Consider the following 19,365-nt stretch of genomic DNA (forward strand, 5'->3'; position numbering starts at 1 on the left):
ACGTGATCAAAGCCCCGTCAGAGAGGGGCAGAGACTTGCCATGAGTCACACAGCACAACCTGGGCCAGGATCAAGGCTCCTGAGGCAGCAGAACTCAGGAGGCCTGCAGCCCAGCCCTGAGATCAAGCGCACTACCTGGGCCTGTTTGCACAGCCCCAAAGTGGGGACCAGGTCGCTGCTGGCCACCTAATGGGGGAAGCAACATGAGCCAGGCTGCCTGTGCCCAAGATGCAGGTGGGCAGGGGAGAGGGCGCAGGGCTCAGAGCCGACAGACCCTCGTTCTCCAAGTGGGGAAACCGAGCCCCCACCCAGGGCTCTCTCGACTGCGGGAAGAGCCCGGTGCTCCCTCCCTGTGCCCTAGGCAGTGGCCAGGGATGTGAAGATTAGGCAGAGAAATCCATGTTTGGGTAAAGAAAGCCTAAGACTGTTCACAGGAGCCACCTCTGCTTCCTGCTGCTGCTCCTGGGAAACTCCAGGAAGGAAAACACTTTGAGGGGAAAAAAATGTTAAACCTTTGTCTTTAAAGTAAAACCAATTTACAGTCCTGGCCCCAGAGGGCTGCTGGGACAGAGGAAAGGGTGGCGGGGAGGGGGAGTGCCCCAGGAAGGCCAAGCAGGCAGTGTCTGTGGAGGTGGCAGGTGGCCAGGGCATCCAGATGACCCCTCAGATTAAAGGCTGACTTGGAGTCACAGGCAGGATGATCAGGGCCTCCCATGGGTGGCCTCACACCTAGTCCCCTGCAGGACAGCTTGGGCTGAGGGTGGGGCACCTGGAAGGAGGGGTGGGGATGGGGCACCTGGAAGGAGGGGTGCTGAGGCAGCAGGGAGCATTTCTGTCCCTGACTGTGCAATGCAGTCTCGGTGGGGCTCGAGTCAGAGACCTGAGCTCCTGTCCAATGTGGCTTCTGGCCCCGAGGGGACCCCCAGCCAGTCCCTTCCACCCTTCCTGGGGCCCCAGTCTGCACCCCCCCCCCCCCCACACACACACAGGCAGTGAGGCTGCACTAGAGGAGGCTGAGTCGCCGAGTCGCCCTTCCAGAGAACCTTCTGCACCTCCTCCCACAAGAACGTATGGGGACCGCATTTGTATGCAGGTGCACGCGCAGGTGTGCGCTGCTCAGCGCGCCAGTGCAGGGTGTGCTGACACATACAAGCAGACGGGTGTGCGGCAGGCGTGAGCACGCACGTTTGCCTGTGTGCACAGGCTATGTGGCCTTGTGGCCAGTTACAGGGGTGAACATGGGCGTGGGGGGGCATCTCAGGGGAACATAGGCAAACACCTACCTATATGTTGACATGTTAAGCACATGTATGATGTGCATGCATGTGTGCACATGTGCAACTTTAGCCCCACAGAGACCCCCTACCCCCACTCCCATCCTCAGATCTGAATTGCTTAAACCAGGGCCCCCTCAGCCAGGCGCAGGGGCTGCCAGGCAAAGCTGAGCTGCTGGAGCCTTGGGACAACATCAGGCCATGCTGCGGGGAGAGGAGGGGGATGTGAAAAGGCTGTGGGGGAGGGAGAAGAGGGAAGAGGAGAAGGGGCCCAGGCTTGGGTGGGAGCTAGTCCTCTCCCATCTCTTCCCTTCCCAACCCCCACCCCAGCCACTTGGAGCTCTGCCCACCTGAGCCCTCAAGGTGACCCTGCCCGTGGCCCTTTCTCCCACTCCTCCTGGTCTCCAGGACGGCCTGGGCCAGCGTCCAGCTCCCCCCACGCTCACTCTCCCCTGAGGCTCAGACGGAGGGGGGAAAGGTTCCCCATCACCCTGTCATCCCTGTCCTTGTCCCTGGGCTGCCTGCCCACCACCCGTGGGGCCTGACGCAGCCGGGAGGGGACCGACCTCAAGGCTTTGAAGCCGCTGCCGGCAGCACTTGGCCCCCAGCCTGCTGCACACCCACTCACAGTGAGGGAGGGGGTGCTGGCCAGAGGGGTTCCCTTGGGCCTGAGGCTAGGACCTTGAGCTTCACGGCCTTCCCCTGCCTGCTCGGCTCGTGACAGGGGCTTCCCAGCACACAAGAGTTGGGGAGGCAGGATGCCACCTCACACACACCTGGAGGCGGGGAGAGAAGGAAGAGGTGAGGGAGCTGCAGACAGGAGGCAGGACTGGGGAGGACTGCAAAGCAAAGCATGCCGACAGCTGAGCGGGAGAGACGAGGAATGGAGGGTGCGTCTGAGACCCAGGGACCAACACTCTGCAGAGCAGCACAGCGAGGTGATAGATGGGAGGGGTGAAGGAGAGGACACAGCACCTGCTGCCCACCCACCACTCACCCAGGGACCCGGAGACGGATGAGCACTGGGCCTGGCTGAGCCACTGAAATACAGCCTGTGACCAGCTCGGGGGGAGGGGAAGCAGCAGGCAGCAGCTGTTGGAAGCAGAGGCCTTCTCTGCCCAGGGCTGGCTGATGGCGCTGAGCCTGGCAGGGCTGGCTGATGGCGCAGTCCGGGCCAGCAGCGTCTGGCCAAGCACAGTGCTCCTGGCCTACCTGGCCTGCAGGGACCCCTCCATCCCCGTCCCCACTGTGCCCGTCTCCCCTTCCCACACACACACAGGTGTGGCGGCAGTGGGTGGCCTCTGGCCAGAGCAGGGTCAGGCCCCAAGTGCCCACCAGCACCTCTCTAAGGGTGCCTCTCCCCTTCCACCACAGAGAAGGAACGTGGCAAAGTTGGGCGCCAGTGTGCCATCGAGGGATCTTGGGGCACCCTTGGGGCACCACCTGATGTCCCTTCTTAGGGGGGCACCCTTGCATATGGAGAAGGAGGAGAAGCATTAGCCAGACCCAACGGATCTGGGAGGCAGAGCTGAGGCGGGGTCTCAGTGCAGAGTGGGCGGGACACACTGTCTGAGTCACTCTGGGCCAATAGCTCCCCATCTCCAGGCCTCAGCAACACCCTCCCCCAGAGTCAGGGGCTGATGTCTGCGCCCTTCTTCCCCTGGTGCCATGAGGTTGAAGACCCCTCTGCAGACTCAGAATCCCAGCACTTCGTTCCGAGCTGGAAAGAAGGGGGGCCCTTGCTCAGCCCACTCCCAGCCCCTCTCAGAGGGGAAACTGGGGCCAGGACTGGGGAAGGGACATGTTCGCTGGTGGCGGCTCAGCTCAGGACCCAGGGTAGCAGTGACAGATCCTGACCTGCCAACCTCGAGTCCCCCTGGGAGCAACTGCCCTGACACGCTAACCCAGGACACAGGGCACGAGCCTGTCTTTATCGATAAAGTGGGATGAATGCTTCCTAGCCCTCGAGGCTGTGATGTGCATGCTCACCTCACAGGGCTGCTGCCCAGGGCTCAGCGTCTTGGCCTCCCACTTCCTGAGGCCAGATGAGAGGATGGACAGCGTGGGGCCTGAGTGTCCCTTGGCCAAGTGGGGGGGGGGTGGTGGAGGTGGGGAGCAGGGGTCAGCAAGGAAGATACAGGGCTGGCCAGCTCAGAGACCTCGGACGAGTTGCAGACCCTCTCCGAACCCCAGCTTCTCCACCATCTCCCGGGGCTCCCACAGAACTCCAGGACATGTGGAGACGGTATCCGCTTACAGAGCAGGAGGCCCAGCAAATGCTCCGCCTCAGGCTCCTGCCTCCACCTCACAAGGGTTCCTCGTCAGGCCGCTCTGGGCCCTGAGTCCTCGTCTCTAAAACGGGATAACCATGCCTTCACCACGGAACCATTTGGATTTCAGGTGGAATGAGCCCAGCCGCAGGGCAGAGAGAAAAACGCATGGATGCTGGAGGCAGAGGGTCCTCGGAATAAAGGCTGAGCTGTGTGACACAGAGCACATGAATGCACCTCTCTGGGCTTCAGTCTCTACCCCTGTAAGACAGTCATGGCTATCCCTTACCCCGTGGCTCATTGGTGTCTGACGTTTATGTTCCTTAAATCTTCTATCGCCCCGCATGGCTGGCACTGTTAGGTAGCCTCACTTTACAGATGAGAAAACTGAGGTTCTCTCCTTGCCCAACTTCCTCTAAATAGCTGGTCCCACGGCAGGGCCTGGACATGCATGGGTGTCTAGTGGATTTCCCGCCCCTTGCAACAGCACTTCCCTCCCCACCAGGAAAGCATGCAGCGTGGTCTGTGCACAAGTGGAGACTTCAATTTCTCCATCAAGCAGAAGTCCTGATTCCAGGCCAGCTATGCTACTCCAGGCCCCTTCCACCACAGGGCCTTTGCACGTGCCATTTTCTCTGCCTCGGATGCTCTTCCCCCAGTATCTGAACAGCCCATTACCTCATTCAGGCCTCTGCTCAACTGCTCCCCCCAAACCCACCCTTCCCTGACACCAGCAGGTCATCTCAACCATGCCTTTGGTCCATTCAGAACACTCAACACTACCTAGCATCGTTTAGTTCTTTATTATCACACCCTCCCCGCCCCCACCATGAAATCAAAGCAGGCTTCCTCTTGTTCGCTGCTGTAACCTCCAAACCTGGAACACGGTCAGGCATGGGGCATGTGCCCAGGACATGATGTGTAGAATGAGAGCTCAGGGCTAGGGACAGGGTGTTAAATAACAGAGGGAGCGGCCCCACTTCTTATGGGGTGCTCACATTGTGCCAGAAATGTGCTGAGCCTTCCTTTTAGCCCCATGACATGACCTCCCCCCGCTGATGTTTTCTATTTCACAGGTGGAGAAACCAGGCTCAGAGAGGTCCGGGGATCCACCCAAGACCACACAGCCAGGAACCTGGAGCAGGCTGAGATCCTGTAACTGCCAGACTTTCCAGAATCCCTGCAGAGGTGATTTCCCCCCAACTCGCATGCCTCCAGTGACAGGGATCTCTGCACCCGTCTGAGGCCACTTACTTCCTTCTTGGAGGGCTCTGATCGTTAGAAATGTCTTCTTCTATCACAAAGCCACGTCTGGCTCCGCACCTCTGCGCATCGGGCCCAGTGCTGTCAGGAGCCACTGAACACAGCCAGGAGTTCCCCTCAAAGGCCCTTCTGGTGTCTGCTAACCTGTTCTCTCGCGCCCCTGCTTATCCAAGATGCACACCTCACGTCCTCCACTGCTCCTCCTGCGCCACGGTGTCAAGTCCCCCACCCTCGGGTCCAGCTGCCCAGGGTCACACTTGCTGTCAAGGTCCCTCCTGAAAATGTGTCGCCTGAAGCCAAGCATCCGTGCCAATGTGCTCTAAGCAGTCATGGGCACCAGGGGCCTCTGCCTCCTGGGTTTGACATCATGCTTGTCAGAGCAGTGAGAGTGTGCCAGCCTTGTGTCCTCACCTTGCTGTCCTAGATGCCAGCCAAACCCCCTTCACACACACCGCCAGGCAGCTCCGACGCCCTCACAACGTCCTCTGTTTGGGTTTCACCCGAGGTGCTGGGTGTCCGTCCACCCCCATTCAATCAGGTCTTATTAGTCTCATGCCTTTGTGCCAGCTGCTCCACAAATCGGGGGAGCTGGGTCCTGCCCCTCGATACTGGCACCTGCTCCCGGCTTTGTGCCATCCTGCGCGGGGCGGGCAGGCCACGGCTGCATCCGTGTCCGTGTCAGAAGGAAACGGGAACCAGGCCTGCAGCTCACACCTGGGGCAGGTGGGGCACGCTGTCCAACTAGCTACACACTCACCCACGTTCCTTACACATCCACAGTGTTTACGGCACACCTACTATGTGCCCGGCCCTGCCCCGAGCTCCAACTTACCCAGAAGAGCTCAATAAGAAGAACCCTGCTCAGCAGCAGCAACAGCTGGGTGTGCGAGGCCTCGCCAAGCCGGGCACTCATCTCCGAGGCCAGTCACCTTGGCCCAAGAAGAGGCCTGGGCTAGTCTGCAGTGTGACAGGCAGTGAGGACACTGATGCTGGCTCACTGCGTGACCTTGGCCGGTCAGTTCCTTACCCCTCTGGGCCTCAGTTTCCTCATCTGGTCAGGGGAGAAGAGCTGTGTACGTGGGTCTCTGGTTTCCTGGGCCCACCCCAAAGCCCTCTGTACGCTGCGACAGGGTCATTCCCCATGCACTCAACCGGTCCCTGGGCCTCCCTGCTCCCAGGGTGTCACATCTGTCGTTAGCACCTGTGCGGTGTCTAGGCCTCCGTGGAAGCATGTAGGCAGGAGGATGGAGGGCCTTGGGGAACCGCCCAGCAGCCTGGCAGGAGAGGCCCGACACTGGCTCTGTGGCAGCTCTTCAGAGACAGGTCACATGGCCACTCCCTGGCACCCACTCCCCAGCCCCAAGCAGCCCAGCACTCACCCCACCCACCACCAGGCACTTGGTAGAGCATGTGATCCTCCTGCCCACAGCCAAGCATGACCGGTATCAAATCCATCTCCTACTCCCACCTCAGAGTCATATCTTTCCCAGAATCCTCTAGGTTATTCAGATGACTGCCTCCCCACCTGACCCCTACCCTCCCCAAGCTGACCCCTGTCCCCCTACCTGATCCCTGTCCCCCCACCTGACCTCTGCCTTCCCCACCTGGTCCCTGCCTTCCTCCACCTTACCCCTGACCCCCCACCTAGCCCCTGCCTTCCCCACCTGGTCCCTGCCTCCCCCACCTGGTCCCTGCCTCCCCCACCTGGTCCCTTCTGGCCTCTTGGCCTTGGCTCCAGCAAACCCCAGGCCCCCACTCAGCTGCAGCCCCGGGCACTACTCACCAGTCTTCACTGGACCCGCTCTTTCACCAGTGCCTGCGCACGCGCGGCTGCCTCTGCCTGCATGGCCTCCATTCATTCATTCAATAAACATTTATGGAGCACCTACTATGTACTAGGCGCCAGCTAGGCCCGCCCTCCCGACTCTGCCTCTTCCACCTGCTCCTCCTCCGGGGCCTCACGGGGTGAACATTTCCCTGCCTTCCACCATCCTCAGGGCTGTCCCAAGGCAGAGTGGTGTATCAGGGTCCCCCCCCCCCCCCCCGGGAGAAGTGGAGGCTCTGGGTGTCAGGGAGTGTGACCCACTCCGAGGCAGCCTGGCTGGAGAGGGATGCACGCCTGGGGCAAGATGAAAACAGAGTCCTGGGCTTACGGGAACTGGGCCTGAGCGCATCTCGCATTGACTGGTTTAATCCTCAGCACAACCTTCTTATTATTCCCACTTTACAGAGGTGGACACTGAGGTCTCACAGCTGCTACGCAGTGGCTCGGGCCCTCCGTGACACCGGCCTTTGGATCAGGAGATGCCGTGGATTCCTCTTTCATCTGGGCGGTCATTTTAGATTTATTTTTTAATTAGTTGCCAAAGTTAAAAACTTGGGAGATTTTATTTTTAAAATCTCCATTTCTGGAATCCACTGAAAACCCCGGGAGACGTGGCCACCCAGGGTCTGCATCCCATCAGCAGCAGAGCAAGTGTCACGGCCCTGGTGGACCCCTCCTCCCTGCCTCTCGGCTGAGGTTCCCGCTGACCCCGGGCACTGGGGTTTTCAAGGTCAGCAATAGAGGGAAGCCCAGAATGGAACCAATTAGAATCCTGGCCTGTTTGGGGGATCCCATGAGCCTCCTGGTCTGGGACCCAAGGTATCAGCATCCCTGCCTCCCTGGCTCTGCGTCTTTTGGGGGGACTCCCTGATTATGCATCTGGGGCTCAAGAGTTCTATGATGTGTCTATGATTCCTTGGTCCTAAATGTCTTCTGAGTCCTGCCTCTGTGGTCACCAGTCCTACAGAACTTCAAGCTGCTCTGACCCGTTCACAACCCCCACCACCTTGGCTCCAAGCAAGCCCATTGGGGTAGGAACCCCAAACCAGGGGAGCACCCAGATGGCCCCCCAAACCTGCCTGTCACTCTGTGGGGCCCCTGGCTCCTCAACAATGCTGCTTGGATTGCTGGGTGGAGTTAGGGGCTCCTGGTGGGGTTAATGGGTTACTCACTCCCAAATACAATTCCCCCCCCCCTCCGGCATCAGACACTGCCAGCTGGCCAGGGCTGAGGGTCCAGCCAAGGCTGGTGGACACCAGGAGGCCTAAGGCCTTAGCTGCTGAAGCCACGCCCTGGATCAGCACCTGCTGCACCAGGCTCTGGGGGTTCTGGGATGGCCCCTCGCTTCCACGGCTCTCCCACAGGCTTTGGGTTCTCCTCGCTCTGCTCCCCTGGGACTCCTGCCTGAGCTTCCCACGGCTTCTCCAGACGCCAGCACCCAGGGCCCGCAGACCACCAGAGCCAGGGGGAGAACCCCTCCTAGGGCCACAACCCATCACAACCCCAAACCAGGCTGTCACACGGGGCCGCTCTCCTGGCACAGGGACTATTTTCTTGGGAGCGGGTGGGGGAGCCTGCAGAGGCCTGCAGCTGTGGCCTCAGAGAACAAGGAAGCTCTGTCCCTGCGGAGGAGCCCCAGAAATGCCCGGGGGAGGGCCATCCCATGACTGCTAGCTGCGCAGAAACCATTGCTCAGGACACATGGCCACCATGTCAGTGTGGCCAATCCACAGAGGCCAGCCCTCCCTACCGTTCCCCTGGAAGGGCGGCCACATTCAGCTCAGATCCCAGCTCTGCCACTGAACCAACAGCGTGGCCCCAGCAAGCTACTGATTTCCTCTGAGTCTCAGTCTCCTCTTCTGTAAAATGGGACTAGAAGGGCACTACCTCGGGCAGGGGCGTGGGGGAGGCAGTAGAGTGAATAGCTACAAGAAGGGTCTGGCACATAGTAAGTGCTCAATAAAGTTAGCTGCTGCCGGTATAGTTACCATGGTCCTTGTCACCCACTGATGTAACGAAGGCAGCAGAAAAGGGATGAGGCCTGGCCCCTGACAGTGTCTTCCTTTCATTCTGGAGGGCAACACACCTCTCTTCGCCTATGCCTGCCCCCTCTCCTAGGTCCAGCCCCACAAAGACCTGCTCCCCACACCCCCTAAAGCCTGGTCCCCAGCCTCTGTTTCTCGACCAATGCCAAGCACAATGGCTGTTATAATTAACGGATTATCTCAGTGCGACAGCTGTGGTCCTTTGAAAATTGGGTTGAATAACAAGATCCTGGCGTATGGAAATTTCTTTTCATCTCCTGCTCCCTCTTTCTCTCTCCCTCACTCCAGCCTTGTTATGCATGCAAATGTTTTCTCCCCTTTCCCTCCTTCTCCAACACCTTCCCCCTCCAGATGGCGAGGGCACAGACTGGGTTCTGCTTGCCCTACCAGTCTGCTTTCCCGTGAAGAGACAGGTGGGCACCACCCCTCCTGGGCCCCTCCTGAGCACCTGGCAGTGGGGGAGTGCCTTTAAATGTGACCTGTCATTTCCTCCTCCAACCTACGTCCTGATACCTTCCTCCTACTTCCCAGGCTGGCCCCCTCCGGCTCCACTGCCTTCCCTGAGGTCCTATCCCAGCCACCTGCCCTCCTCTCCCAGTCCCCCTCCCCATCTCATTCCCTCCCAGAGCTTCTTTTATCAACCTCCAAGTGCTGACCATGCCCAAACCACTGGTCCCAGCTGCCTCCTTCCTGAAACTCCACTCACCCACGTCCTCTACTGGACTCACCTCCCGCACCTGCCCCCTCCCCACCGCTGCTTCTGCCCCCCATTCCCTGACCATCGAGAAGCACCCACAGCTGCCCAGCTCCCTGTACCTGGAAAGTCTATGTACCTACCCACTACTCCTGCTCTGCTCCCGCCTCCTTCCCTGCCCCAATGGATTTCTCAGTTAGCATCCTCACTGGTCTCTGCCCCCATCTGACCGCCCCTTCAACCCGTCCACCCAGCAGAGGATGAGCCAATTCTAAAACGTAAATCTGAGCATGGCGCTCTCCTGCTCAGAAGCCTTTGTTGGCTCCCTACTGCTCTGGGAAAACTGGGGTCCTGTGGAGCTGGCTCCTGCTCTCCTCTCGTGCCCTCCTGCCTCCCCCCCGACAACCAATTAAAATGGTCGGATTGGGGTCCTTCTGTGGGTTCCCACTGCCCCCTGGGCTTCCTCCATCATAACTGGGATCATAACTGCTGCTTTTACACCTGGACTGAGTTCTGGGTTAGAACCTAGCACCAGGCCCCAGGAGGTGCTCAACACAGATCTTAGTGACCGAAGGGAAGAGGCCTGCTCCCCTTTATAGATAAGGACACCGGGGCTCAGAGTAATGAATGACTTGCTCAAGATCACACCATCTGTGCAAGACAAAGCCAGGATTTCAGCCCAGGTCTGTGATTCCAATGTCAGTCCTTTCCGCTCCCTGGAAGGGGGCGGGGCCTGTGGGGTCAGCTTCTGCACAGATCTTCCGGGACTTGAACAGAGATAAGGATTAATAAGGAGATGCAGCTCCCTACCCAGGATGTCACTGCCACGACCTTGAACTAGCCACATGACTCCCAGAGCCTCAGTCTGCTCATCTGTAAAGTGGGAAGGAGCCCCACCTCACTCCCCATCTCAGAGGGTCACTGTGGGGGCAAAAACTCAGGTCTTGGAGAAAGCCCGTCTTGCTAACATCTGAGGGATCCCCCTTTCCCCTCCAGACCCATCTGCGGTGGCCTTAGCAGACGCTCCTCAGGGCTTGGGACTTTCTAGGATGGGAGATGTCACACTAGACAGAGACACACCCCCCCCTTAGTGAGCACTAGTGGGAGAAGCATGGCGGGCGGGGGGTGGGGCGGGAGTTGGAGGGTCAGATCACGACCTTGGACAAAAAGCTTCCCTCTCAGCCTGGGCATCCTCACCTGTGAAGTGGGCCCATCAATGCTCCTCTGTTAGGGTTGCAATGGGGACTAAGTGTAAAGGGCCTAGCACCGTGCAGGCTCGACCACGGCCACAAGCACCTATAGGCAAGTGACCCTGAAGTACCCCAGGGAGAGAGGGGAGGAGAAGGGCGCAGGACAAAGCAGGACCATCTGTTCTCCACGTCCATCCTCAACAGCCCACAAATAGAGCTCTCGTCCCCAAGTACAGCCCTGGGGCCCTCCCTCCCTCTAAGCTCAGACCCCAGGACAGCTCACAACCTCCCGCGTTGCAGGGCTGCACCTGTACGTCCTCTGGGCCTCTGCTCATGCTGTTTCTGAGCCTGGGGTGCCACCCCCACACTTCCCCACCCTCTGCAGCCCGGAGCAGCTTTCAGAGATTTCCTCTGCAGGGAGTGAGAAGCCTCCCTGCTCTACCCCATCCCCTGCCTCCATCCCCATGAAACCCTGGAAGGACCCTAGCGTTTGCCTCACCCCTCCCCTTCGCCCCTATTTTACGGATGGGCAAACTGAGGCGCAGACCAGGGACGAAGCTCTCCAGGGATGTACTGGGACCCAGGTAGCTCTGCTGCTTCCAGCCCGGCAGGCAGCTTCTCTCCTGGCTCCGAGCTGGTGTTCAGCCCCGGCCTGTCTTCTCCAAGCCCCCCAGCCTGGAGCTACCTGAGGATGGGGCCCCATCTTCCTCTCTGCGCCCCCACCCCAGTGCCTAGCCTAAGGCCTGGCGCATAGTAGGCACTCAGTAAATGTCTGTTGAATTGAATTGCGCTCAGGGCGGCCAGTCGTCTCTGCTCTGTAAGAGAAGCATAGAGTTAGTGGAGCTGTTCCCATGGCGACAGGGGTGGGAACCAAGCTGGTGGGTGAGGAGTCTGGCCTCCCAAGGACCCTGAGGGCCTGGGAAGGAGATGGGGTCTGGGAAGCTGGAACCTTCGGACTTGGATGAGTCCGAATTCTGTCCCAACAGGCAGCATGGCCCTGGCAAGTGATGCCGCCCCTGGGGCCTCGGTGGCCTCACCTCGGCAGCGGAGATGGCACTCGAGTCCCCAGGGGCTCTGACACTGCTCGTGACGAGAACTAGAAGAGGCGTGAGGAGTGACTCCGGCTCCCAAGCATTGAGTGCTCAGAGGCTGGCTCACAGCGTCGGGTGGGGATTATGCCCAATTCCACAGACAAGGAAACTGAGGCTCGGAGAGGGGTGGCTTGCCCGAGGCCACGCAGCCCATGCACTTGAAGCCATGCTGGGTACACGTCTCCCTGCAGAGCTGGAGGGAAGCGAGGCATGACAACAGACCACAGACAGACGCCGAGCCCACCAAAGAGGGGCCCAGCCCAGGCCCAGGCCCAGGCCCAGGCCCAGGCAGGTGACGTTCTCCAGGCAAAGGGCCCAGGATGAGCCCCAGGGCTGTGAAGGGGAAAGTGAGCTCTGATTCCACAGCCCCCAGAGGGCTCAAAGCCATCCTGAGATGCACAGGCTGCGAAGGCCTGGGCCGGCCGGCGTTAATATAGATCAGCAGAGACTATAAATACGCAGCCGGGCCAGCACGCCGGGGCCACGCCCGAGGAGCAGCCCGCGGGTGCTGTAACCCTAGCCCTGCCCCACAGCCCTTTCCCCTGGGAAAGGGGTTTCCTCGTCTGTCAACAGCATGCCACCCCATGACCATGATGGCTCAGGTTCTTCACCCAACGACCTACAGTTCCCTGACCCAGCCAGGTCGACAGGAGGGAGGCCCTCCGGGCCCCAGCCAGAGACCTGGGAGGAAAGGAGGAAGATGCAAGACCGGCTCAGGCTGGGTCCACTGGGACAGCCCGGGGAGGGGCTTGGCTCTGCCCCTGCTCACTGGCCCGGAGCTGGGAAGCGTCAGGGAGAGGGGCCTAGACCCCAGCCATTCACTCATTCACTCCCTCATTCACTCCCACAACCATCCTTTCAGCATCTCCTGCTGGGAGCGGAGGCCTCACAGCCAAAGGACACAGCTCAGGTGGGAGCACTAGTCGGGGAGACAACATGATAAACAAGCACCTCTCCCAGACCCTGCCCACGTCCAGGCAGGACTGTCCTCTGCCTCCATGGCCCATCCCAGCTTGCATCAAGCAACCCTGGTTTCACACCTGCCTTCTGCCCGGACAGGGGCAGGGAGGGCGGTCTCACCCCGTAAACCCAGGGCCCAACACTGCGCCCGCCCGGGAGGCGCTCCATAAATGTTCCCGGCTGAAAGGAGGAATAAGGCACCATGAAAGCATAAAAAGGGCGCCCGTGCACGGGGCTGGGGTGTGTGCCCAGGGCGGGGGCAGAGGTGGGGATCTCATGTTCCACCCACTTGAAGGATGAAGAAGCTGAGGCTGAGAGAGACTAAGGGATGTGCCCAAGAACCCAAAGCTACAGAGTGGCCCAGCACCCACAGCTCCCCAGGAACGAGGCAGGGCTGGTGCACACACACCCTCCCCGCGCCCCCGGGTGCTCTAAGTATCACAGGGATGACGTTTGCAGAGTCTGAGACTCCCCATGACCCGGCACAGGTGAGGGGTCAGTGTCCTATTTTCTCATCAAAGTCTCAAAACAGCCCTGAGTGGCAGGCAGGCCCTCACCCGACAGGCAGAGAAACCGAGGCTCCCAGAGGTGATGCAGGACTAACCCCAGGCCCAACATACGCTGAAGGCCCTTTTCCGGTCAGTGCATGGAGGGCCCCTCCTGCTGGCCGGTGGTTCCACCTGCAGCCCCTCAGATTCACGGTGAGGGGTGCAGACGTGGGCCCAGGCCCGACCCTGTCCCTGCTGGCTCGGTAGCCTGGGTCAGCCCTCTCTGCCCTCCAGCTTCCCCAACACCCATCTCCTCTGCCCCAGCACAAGCAACTGCTGCAAGGACCGAAGGGGTAGTTTAAGGAGACAGATCCCCTCCCCCTTACACGCTGTAAAGTGCTGTCCATATTTAAAGGAGTTTGGTCCTGTTATACTTTCCTTGGCCTTCCCCAACCACTCCTCTGCCCTCCTTTCTAGAAAGGCTACGGCCGTTACCAGAGGCTCGGACAGCACCTGCTCTGGGCTAAGGACGGTCACACGTTTCATCCCCAAGATCCTTGGAACCAGGCGCTATTTTTATGCCCACTCTGCAGATGAGGAAACTGAGGCTCAGCGAGATTCAGTGACTTGCACAAGATCACACAGCAAGAAACGAGAGCCCTTAGCCATGACCCTGGCTATGTGGCCCTGGGTGTGTTCCTCCAGCCCTTGGTGCCCCTGGAGTCCTCTGCTTCGTGAATGCCCACCTGCTCCCCAGCTTATCCGACTTCCCAGACGTATGCAATATTCATATTTCCAGCAGCAGCAGCTCACGCACTCCTTCCCAAGGCCTTCAGAAGCCCCATTAATCATTCAGACATCCCTGCATATTCATTAACTTGCGAATTAATACAGAGTCCCTTATTGCTTTGGGCCTGCTGCCTGCATTAAAGACATTCGACTTCATTCATTATTAAACTCCCCTGATAAATGATCGCATTCCTCCTTCACAGAGGGGGGCAGCGCCCAGGCCCCCAGGCCAGCAGGTCTGCTCCCAGCACCAGCTGCTGTGTGACCTTGAGCCAGGCCCGCACCCTCTCTGGGCCTCCTGTATGTTTCCCTGGTAAAATCAGGAAAGGAAAGTCTCTAAGCACAGCCCAGTCGCCTCAAAGTCACCCCCGGCCCATGGTTCCTCAGACTCCTGTGTCCCTTCCCTGCACGGTCTTTCTTGGACTCCACATAACCCTCTGTTGTCCATGAAGCAGAAGCCCGTCTCTCTCTAGTTTTCCTGATCCTCCCACCCGGAGCCTCCACTCACACCGGCCTGGGCTTTGCAGCCTGTGGGCCTCGGGCCTGGCACTGGCCCATCATTTCGAGGACATCGTCTGTCCCCGTGCTAAGCTGGCTTGGCAGACCATGACATGTCCCAAGTCAGAGAGGCCATTGACCCCTCAGCCAACAAGGTCGACTCCAGCTGCAATACAACAGCGACGACAGCAACAACAATAATAATAACACCCCACATTTCCTGAGCAGGTACCAGGCCCCAGGCCTGTGCTAAGTCCCAACTTCCTCATCCTTCTTGGAACAACCTCTACTTTACAGATGGGAAAACCAAGGTCAGTGAGGTCCAGGCCATCTCCCCAGGAAGCTGGTGCCGGCTGTAAACCGGGTCTCTCTCACAATCACACATGCCAGGTGCCGCCTCGCCCTGGCTCCATCCTTCCCTGATAGCTCCTCTACGTGCCAATCCCTGCTCAGTGGAGCGGTGGCCAACACAGAATGGATCCCCCATTCCCTGGCAGACACCCTGATCAATCTCCATTATGCCTGGCGCTGAGCAGAGCCCGCGAATGAAGCATAAGAGTGCCACGGACGGCATCACCCCACCGGCTCTGACCAGCCTTCTGCCTCCACTGCACGGAGCCCCTGTGCGGACCGCTCACCACCAACAGCAGCAGGCCAAGCCACGGCCTCCTACAAAGGCTGGGCCTGAGGCTTCGCTCCCAGAGCCTCTGGCTGTGTGATTGTGGGCCCTTTACCATACCTCTCTGTGCCTGGGTCCCATCACCTGACTCTGCCCTCTGCCTTATCCCTCAACTCCAATCCATCCCAATACCTGTCCAGGCCACACACCTGTGTCCAAGCCACTGCTGGCTCTTCTCTGGGTGGCAACCATACCTCCCAGCACCTCCAGCACCTGGGTTCCTCCCTCTGCTCTGTTCAGCTGCCAGACAGCCTCTCAAAATGCCATCCAGCACGGATCCACAGAAAGCCCTTCCAGAAGCTTCTGTGGCTCCCAGGCTAAAACCAGAAGTCTTTCTTGAAGATCAAGGCCCCACATGACCTGACCCAGTCGCCCACTTCAGACCCTTCCTCCTGCTTTCTCCCCAGGCAGCTCCCCCTCCCCCACAGCGAGTCTCCCCATTCTTGCCCAACTGCCCGATAGACACCCCACCATCGGGCCGCAGGGCGAGCACAGGTGTCCCGCCTTAAGCTTTGGCCGCAGCACAGTCGGCACAGTAAACGCCCAGGGCTGTGGTCAATGAAGGCCTCGCCAAGCTTCATGTGCGTGCAGACACAGCCCCCCACGGAACAGGATGACAGGTCATCAGACCCTTTTCTCAAATGAGGAAACCAAGGCTCAGAAAGACTAAGTGGCCACCAGTCACCCTGGTAAGGGCTGAGGCTGGGACGCGAGCCCTCCTATCTGCGCCTGCGCACGGAGCACTCATTAATTATTTCACTTATCCCTCTGCACAGCCTGCGAGGTGGGCATTATTATTACACCCATTTGAGAGATGAGGACAGTGAGGCCAGAGAGGGGAAGCCACTTGTCCAAAGATACACGGCTAGAAGGGGAAGAGCCCGAGACACACCCAGTGTAGCCATGGAGCTGTTTGCCCCTCCACTGCCACGATGCTCCAGGTGAGAGGGGTCGCCTACGCTGGTCCCTCGCCTTCCAGCTCTGGGGCAGCAAGGACTTGAGCAGGCCCTCCCCATTCAGGTCTCTGGCTTCCTCTGTAAGCGGGTGGGTGAGACACCCTGGGGGTCCCTTCAGCGATGGCCCATTATCCACAGACCTGAGGGCCTACTACCACCAGGTCCTGGGCTGGCAAACTGGTCTCTGGCCTGCAGGGGACCAGCAGGGGGTGGGAAACCCAGGCTGGGAAGGGGCAGGGAGCACATTCGGGATTCGGGTACAAGCCCCTGCCTGCTGTCACCAAGAGCATCAGCACGAAACCTGGAAAAGCCCAGAAGAGAGGCCAGGGGTGCTGCTACTCCCCAGAGGGGTCCCCAGAGGAGCTACAGCCTGCCAACCAGACATTCCACATCCTGCAAGCACCTGCTGCGTGCCCGGCCTAGGGTGCTTGGCAGCACATGGAACAAAGGTGAGCAAGGAACTCACGGGCCAGGAGGGGACTCGGGCAAATGGAAACCTAGTGCACACCCCTGGAGAGTCTGCTATTTAAGGAAACCCTCCTGCAAATTACTGTGTAAAATAAATGACCAGTCTCTAATATCTATACTAATAAAAGGGTAATATGCTAATTAGACCGGGAGACCTTCCGGACAAAGCCATGGTGGTGGGGCAGAGGCAGAGGTGGTTAGGGGCAATCAGGCCAGGAGGAGAGGGAAGTTGGGGTGATCAGGCCAGCGGGGGGGGAGGGGGCAGTTGGGGGTGAGCAGGCTGGCAGGGAGGGGCAGGTGGGGGCAAGCAGGCTGGCAAGGGGGCAGCTGGGGGCCAGCAGACTGGCAGGGGGGCAGTTGGAAGTGAGCAGGCTGGCGGGGGGGGGCAGTTGGGGGCAAGCAAGCCAGCGGTGGGGGGGGGCAGTTGTGGGCAATCAGGCTGGTGGGGGCAATCGGGCCGGTTGGGGCGATCAGGCCGGCAAGCGGGGGCAGTTGTGAGTGAAAAGGCCAGTGGGAGGGCAGTTGGGGGCGATCAGGCCAGCAAAGTGGGGCAGTTGGGGGCAAAAAGGCCGGCGGGGGGTGGGGCAGATGGGGGCAAGCAGGCCAGCAGGCAGAGTGGTTAGAGGCGATCAGGCAGGCAGGCAGGTAAGCTGTTAGGAGCCAGCAGCCCTGTGGGATCAGGCCTAAACCGGCAGTCGGACATCCCCCAAGGGGTCCCAGATTAGAGAGAGTGCAGGCCGGGCTGAGGGAGAACCACCCCCCTTGCACGAATTTCGTGCACCGGGCCACTAGTCTCTTATAAAATACCTAAAGAATCGCAGATTGGGATTGTTTAAAGTCAGGTACCACTCCTGGCCTTCTGGGTGCTGTATCATCACACACCCACACTGAGAGTGGGGACCATGGCCAAGTCCCCCTCTGTCCCTGCTCCACACACTGGGGACCGGCAAGCAGCAGCTGCTCAGTAAGTTCTGGCCAAGCAAACTCCATTGGCACACTCATTTCCATGCTCCCCTATCAAAGCTACTGTATGTGGGACCTCCTCGGCTACCCCAGTGCCCCTCGCTCTGTGCCCTGCAGACCCTCTGGGTCCTTTAGGAAAGGCCAGAGCTGGCAGCTCCCTTAGCACCTCCAGCTGCTGTCACGTAACAGGAGAGGAAAAGGAGACCCGAGAGGGCGAGAGCCTTGCCAAGGCGCACACCCCACCTGACTCCAGGGCACCTGATTCCTGGAGCCCCTTCCTGCCCTAGCCCCTCCCTAAACACTGCTGCTCCTCCCTCCATGTGGGTGGTCTCATGCCCCTGGTCACCCAGAGCCCGGCCTTTGCCTGCTGGACACTTCCACAGGTGCCCTCAGATGCCCAGGCTCAGCCAGTCCAGGTCCTTAACTCGCCCAAGCCCACGCCTGCTCACACGTCTCTTCTTGGTCAAGGTCACCACCATCCCACCTGCTTGCTGAGGCCACAGATCCCGGCTTCATCCTCAACTCCTCCCCTTCTCACCAGAGATAATGAGACCAGACACCAAGTCTGCCACTTCTGTCCTCAGAATGTCTCCCACGTGTGTCCTCTGCTCCCCACCTCACAGGACAGGCCACCATCATCACTCACCCAGTTGCTACTGTGGCCTCCTTCTCCTTCAGCCCCTAACAGGCCAGAAGGAATGTTCTAGAGGGCAACTCTGATGCTTCTTCTCCTGCTCAAGATCTTTCCAGGGCTCCCTGCATCCCAGGAACAGAGGCCAAGATCCTTCCTGGCCTTAGAAACGTCTGTGAGGTGGGCCTATACCTTCCCAGCTCCCGCCCCAGCACACAGCTCTCCTCACGTTCCCTGCCCACCCTGCACTGACACACACCCATCCCTCTCCCTGCCACTTGCCACCAACCCTGTCAACCCTACCAGCTTCAGCTCAGGCATCACCTCCCCCAGGAAGCCTGCCCTGAACCCTAGGCCTGGCTTCACTGCTCCGTAGCACCTTCACCTTCACCAGCAACAAGTGGCATCCCCCCCAACCCGGACAGCCACCATTTCCCTTCCTGAAGGCGAAGAAGGCACATGGGCCCTTCGATGCCCCAGTGCCAGCGGGAGACCTGGAGCATGGGAAATTGAAAAAGCAAAAGAACCCTACAGCTCCTAGGCATGCAATTCCCAGAGGGCCTCTGTCCCCACCTACCCAGCCCCGATGCACTGAGCAGGCTCATTATTAACACTGGTGACAGCAGGGCTCCCAGCTCCTTAGCATTACCATTATCGCCATCAGAGCAGGGACGAGGGCGGTGGCTCCTGCGCCCACGCTGGCCTTGGTGGCTCGGGGCAGTGTGGTCAGGCAGGTGCAGGGAAAGTGAGCCAATGGGAACGGACCCCCTACCAGTGGGTCCAGAGTACCAGCGGCCCTGTACTCTGCTCATGGGCCCCGTCACAGATGAGACAGGCTCCAAGGGCAAGCAGCGGAGCTGGGGTCCCACAGCCAGTGGGGGCTGAGCTAGGGGTCAGAACTGGACTCCTGCCCACTCCCAGGGCATTTAGGCGAGCAGGCACTGAGGAGAGAGCACCAAGTCTGGGGGCCCAAACAACTTGGATTCAGACCCTTGCTCGGTACCCCTCCCAGCTGCGTGGCCTCAGGCAGGCTGAACAGCTTCTCTGAGCAGATTTCTCATCTGTCCCTGGGGCCCGCCGTGATTGCCATGACCACACACGGCCGGTAACTACGAAGCATCTCTCAGGCCAGGCTGCAGGTGCATTACCTCATCCAATCCTCTCAACAACCCCGCAACAGGCAGGTTCTAAAAGTAGCCCCATTTCACAGACAACAAAGTGAAGGCACAGGGTCAGAGGACCTACCCAACGCCATGCAGCTGTACATGCGGAGCTGGGTGC

The 19,365-nt window shown here is 59.7% G+C and overlaps 1 protein-coding gene across 9 annotated transcripts in view; it reads right to left on the reverse strand.

Moving 5' to 3' along the window:
* The window catches only part of ELFN2 (extracellular leucine rich repeat and fibronectin type III domain containing 2), a 49,232-nt gene that overhangs the window by 4,121 nt on the left and 25,746 nt on the right, over positions 1-19,365 (reverse strand). The window contains exon 1 of one of the 9 annotated variants that reach the window (XM_080660320.1): positions 6,591-6,843. The exons of 5 other annotated variants lie outside the window; for them this stretch is intronic. The gene's annotated coding sequence lies outside the window, so the exon portion shown is untranslated. 3 more of the 9 variants (XM_080660327.1, XM_080660326.1, XR_013960133.1) reach the window with 3 other exon arrangements.

This window comes from Plecotus auritus (genome assembly GCF_963455305.1).
Source record: "Plecotus auritus genome assembly, chromosome: 3".
NCBI classification, from domain to species: Eukaryota; Metazoa; Chordata; class Mammalia; order Chiroptera; family Vespertilionidae; genus Plecotus; species Plecotus auritus.